We start from the raw sequence: 5,000 nt of genomic DNA, 5'->3' as shown, positions 1-5,000 counted from the left end.
ACAAAAAATTCACAAACAACAACTATATAACCTTCACAAATCATCTAACTCATCATTTTTTATCTTCCCAAACATTAAAACCATCAAACCCATCGCTGACTCATCCCTCCGAGCCGAGTTAAATATTGCCCTCTGATGAATATTGTCTTTTTATGAATATTACCGTCTTAAGTTGCGAGTTGGTGCAAAATTACCGTGACAACGTAATATATATTGGCGTGAAGGAATACTGTGTCGGGGGGAGAAGGGGAGAAGTGATGGGTGGGTGAGGGGAGAGAGAGAGAGAGAGAGGGGAGAGAGTGACGTGTGTGAGAGAGAAGTGAGGGGAAGGGAGGAAAGTGTGAAGTGAAGGAGGAGGAGAAGAAAGGAAGAAGGGGAAGAAAATGAAGGGGGAAGGGAAGGAAAGGGAGAGGGGAGCGAAGTAAGGGAAGAAGAAAAGAAGAAGGTTGAAAATGAAAGGGAAGGAAAAGTGAAGTGAAAGAAGAAGGGGAAGAAAATGAGGGAGGGAAGGGAAGGAAGGGGGAGGAGAGAAGTGAGGGAAGAAGAAAAGAAGAAGGTTGATAATGAAAGTGAAGGAAAAGAAGGGAAGAAAGTAAGGGAAGGAAAGGAAGGAAGGGGAAGGAGAGAAGTGAGGAAAGAAGGAAAGAAGAAGGTAAAGATGGAAGCGAGGAAAGAGTGAAGGAAAAGAAGAGGGAGAATGTGAAGATGGGAAAGGGAAGAGGAGGGAGAGGAAGGATGGGAGAGAGAGAGAGAGAGAGAGAGAGAGAGAGAGAGAGAGAGAGAGAGAGAGAGAGAGAGAGAGAGAGAGAGAGAGAGAGTCATAAATACTAAACAGTCGTTCGCACCAACAGAGATAAATGAAGATAGAAAGGCAATGAGAGGAAGAAAAACAGAAGAAAACAATACATTATCTCTCTCTCTCTCTCTCTCTCTCTCTCTCTCTCTCTCTCTCTCTCTCTCTCTCTCTCATCATTCCACCCTCTTAAGCTCTTTCAAGACATCAGAATCGCACCGGTCAGACCTCAAAGAATAGAAGTTGATTCCTCCTCCTCCTCCTCCTCCTCCTCCTCCTCCTCCTCCTCCTCTTCCTCCTCCTCCTCCAGTTAGCGTAAGGCCCAAGACTCCATCGGCATCAGCGAGAGAATGCCCCTTAATGAATGGTTCAGTAGAGCATAAAATTGATAAGGTTTTCGTGTAAGGTCTAAATAACGTTCCGATTTCGACTCTTCATATTAAAACCAAGCTAAGGGGATGTTTGCAAAGGGAAGGGGAAGGGGAAAGGGGAACTAAGGTAGGGGAAAGGGGAGCAGAAGAAGGGAAAGGAAGGGGAAAGAAAAATGGGAGAGGGGAAAGAAGGATGATTGAATGGAAGAAAGATTGAAGGAAAGGGAAGGGAAGGAGGAATATTGAGGGAAGGGGAAGGAAGGGAAGGGAAAAGGAGGGTGAAGGGGAATGAAAAATGGGGATAAGTGAGTCTGGGGAGGGGAAGGGAAACAGGAAAATTGAAAAAAAGGGGAAGGGGTGAAGGGAAGGAGGGAGGGAATAGGTGAGTATGCCCATAGTTCACCTGTCACCTGCCTTCCCGGGGCCTAATTAGTTCGTATCAGGTGAGAGTTTGTAGATTTTAGGAGCAGGGAAAATCGCTTCATGTGTGTGTGTGTGTGTGTGTGTGTGTGTGTGTGTGTGTGTGTGTGTGTGTGTTTGATAGGTACACACACACACACACACACACACTCACACACACGAGGAAGTCTTAAAATGAACTCCACAAAACAATATATATCCCACCACCACCTCCACCACCCCCACCTCCACCACCACCACCACACTCTCCTTCTCCTCTTACTATTTTTTTTTTCTCTCGCCAAAATTATTCACGTTTCAATTTACGGCGAGACACAAAGACACAAAGTTAAGACCGAGAGAGAGAGAGAGAGAGAGAGAGAGAGAGAGAGAGAGAGAGAGAGAGAGAGAGAGAGAGAGAGAGAGAGAGAGAGAGAGAGAGAGAGAGAGAGAGAGAGAGAGAGAGAGAGAGAGAGAGAGAGAGAGAGAGAGAAGTGTATAATAGGTTGGTTTAGGGTTTCCTTTTTTCATAGGTGAATTACGAAGGTTAAAATTAGGTCGTCAGTATGTCTAGGTTAGCTTAGTCAGGGTTGGGTTAGCTTGGTCTTCTTAACTTATAGGAAGGTTTGGCTTGTTTCAGTTAGGTTTGGTAGAGTTAGGTTAGGTTATGCCTGGGTTTGGCTTGGTTAGGTTAGGTTAGGTTAGGTTATGCTTGGCTAGGTTAGGTTAGGTTAGGTTAGGCCTGAGTTTGGTTAGGTTAGGTTAGGTTGGTTATGCTTGAGTTTGACTTGGTTAGGTTAGGTTAGGTTATGCTTGAGTTTGGCTTGGCTAGGTTAGGTTAGATTATGCCTGAGTTTGGCTTGGTTAGGTTAGGTTATGCTTGAGTTTGGCTTGGTTAGGTTAGGTTAGGTTATGCTTAAGTTTGGATTATTTCAATGTTCTTCATATTGAGAAAGACACGTAAGGCTTAAGTTAGGTTCAGTGGGATACGTTTTCTGTTCTCTATATAGAAAACGATGCGTGGAAGTTTAGCTAGGTTCATTGTTCTTCATATTGAGAAAGACACGGAAGGCTTAAGTTAGGCTCAGCGGATTACGTTTTCTGTTGAGAGTTATTTATATAGACAAAGGGGTGGAAGGCTTAGCAGGGAGGTTGGGCTTAGAATATCTGGGCTGAGGCGTCCTTTGCTGTCACAATCACGCAGATCAACCCCTTTGTCTTACTGTTGGACGGGGCCGCGTGTATTGCCAAGTGGGGGGTGGGGGTGGGGAGATAGAGAGAAGTAAGGGAGGAGAGGGGAAGCGTGAAGGGTTTGAGATAGGGGGAAGGAAGTTGAAGGGTGGGGAGATAGGGAGAGGAGGGTGAAGAAGGGTGAAGATAAGTAGGGAGGGAAGAACAGAAGGAAGGATAATGGCAATGTTTCTTCAGGTCCATTGGAGGGAGGGAGAAGAAGAAGGGAGGAAAGGGAGGGAGGGAGAGAGGGAGGAAACAGAAGCAGAGGGAGAGCATTCCTTCAACTAATATTAACGGCGACACACACACACACACACACACACACACACACGACGAAAAGGGAAGAAAAACGGTGAATGATAAAGAAAACTGAGGAAAGAAGAAAAATCGAGGAAAAAGAACTTATGGAATGGAAAAAGCGAACCAAAGGAGGAGGAGGAGGAGGAGGAAGAGGAGGAGAAGATAAATGAGTTAATACATCTTGTGACTCACCTTCTGACTCACCTGCCTTCAAATTCAGACCCAAAAACACCTGACAATACCTGTACATTGCCCTCATTAGCCCCTCACCTGTAACCCCCTTCACCTGTGTAGCTCCATCACCTGTCTAGCCACACCTGTACATCGCTCCACCTGTAACCGTTCCCTTCAATACATACCTGTGCACATTCACTTTTACACCTGTGCCGCCAATTACCCACGTCACCTGTGTAGCACCTCACCTATCACCTGTGTCTATCTCGCACCTGTGTACCGCTACCCCTATGCCCCTCCTCCCCCTAACCCCCCCAACTCTGTACCCTTTTCCTCCTCTCCCCTTTCCCCTTCCCCAACCTTCTACCCCAATGAACCCCCTCTACCTTCTTCCCTTAACCCCTCCTTCCCATATCTTTGTGCTCCCCTCCTTTCCCACCCTTAACCTCCCTACCCCCATCTTAGTACCCTTACCTTGTGTCCCCTAACCCCAACCTTCCTTAACCAACACCCCATAATCACCCCATCCTTGTTTCTCCCCTACCCCCCTCTTCCTTTAATCTCCCTGCTAAACCTGCTTACCTACTACCCTTGTGTCCCCCCCCCCCACCCCCACCAGCGTAGCGTCACCAGCAGCACCGTCAGCCAAGTTTACCGGCTCACGGCACACCCGGCGACGCCCTCCCTCACGCCAGCACGCCGCGGGGAAAAAGAGCGACGGAGGGAACGAGAGAGGGAGAGAGACACAGAGAGGGAGGGGATGAAAAAAGGGTCTAAAAAGTGAATTAAAGCGTCTCCTCCACCCACACCTTTCCCGCGTGGTTCGTGTTCTTGCGCGTGTGTGTGTGTGTGTGTGTGTGTGTGTGTGTGTGTGTGTGTGTGTGTGTGTGTGTGTGGACAGAGAGAGAGAGAGAGAGAGAGAGAGAGAATCAGCGGCCCCAGCACAAGGCATCGTCACGGCTGCCACTCGCGGTAAAAATGCGTATAGCGAAGCGTAGTTAAAATGCGCACAGCGAAACACAGTAAAGTGCGCACAGCGGAGCTCGACGTCTTTATCAATTGCGAAGTTTGACGTTCCGTACCGCCAAGCACCGCCACTGTTTGTAATGAGTTTCTTTTTTTGTTTGATGTACAGCGTAAAAGTTATGACGTTATGAATATTCTTACCCCGACAAAGGCAACGAAATTCAGTGCAAACGTAACGTAATGCAAAGGAAAGCGATGATAATATATTGAAGTTATGTAATGAAATAGTATCAGCCCCCTCACTAACAAACAAACATACATACATCCAGGTAAAAAAAGTAATCAAAAGTAAAAGTTCATCCCTTCATCAGTCTTACCTTTCCGAAAGACACCTGAACTTTCACTAAATAACCTCAACTTCACCTTTACTAGTCATTCTAATCTCACCTTTTCTAATTTAATTCTTACCTGTCTCTTTCCTACTCCAATCCCCAAATGTCCCTTCCCGTCCCTTGCCTTCGTTAACCTGAACCCCACTTGTATCTTCTTAATTAAGTTCACCTGTACCTTCCTGAACCTCACCTTATCTAATTTATGCTTCATCTATCCTTTCTCTCCCTTGCCCTCCTTAATTTAAACCTTACCTGTCCCTTCTCCAACCTCCCCTCTCTAAAGCTAAAGTCTACCTGCCTTTTCCCTAACCTGTCCCCCTTCCTATCCTCACTCTCCCTTTTTAAACCCTACCTGCCCCTTTTCTATTCTAA

General features: G+C 46.5%; 1 protein-coding gene across 1 annotated transcript in view; it reads left to right on the top strand.

Annotated features, from left to right (window-relative positions):
• The window catches only part of LOC126990187 (uncharacterized protein DDB_G0288805-like), a 140,766-nt gene that overhangs the window by 85,350 nt on the left and 50,416 nt on the right, over positions 1-5,000 (top strand). The gene's annotated exons all lie outside the window — the stretch shown is intronic.

This window comes from Eriocheir sinensis, unplaced genomic scaffold (assembly GCF_024679095.1).
Source record: "Eriocheir sinensis breed Jianghai 21 unplaced genomic scaffold, ASM2467909v1 Scaffold148, whole genome shotgun sequence".
Classification (NCBI taxonomy): Eukaryota; Metazoa; Arthropoda; class Malacostraca; order Decapoda; family Varunidae; genus Eriocheir; species Eriocheir sinensis.
Note: the sequence above shows the minus strand (reverse complement) of the source record. Positions and strands in the feature narration are given on the sequence as shown.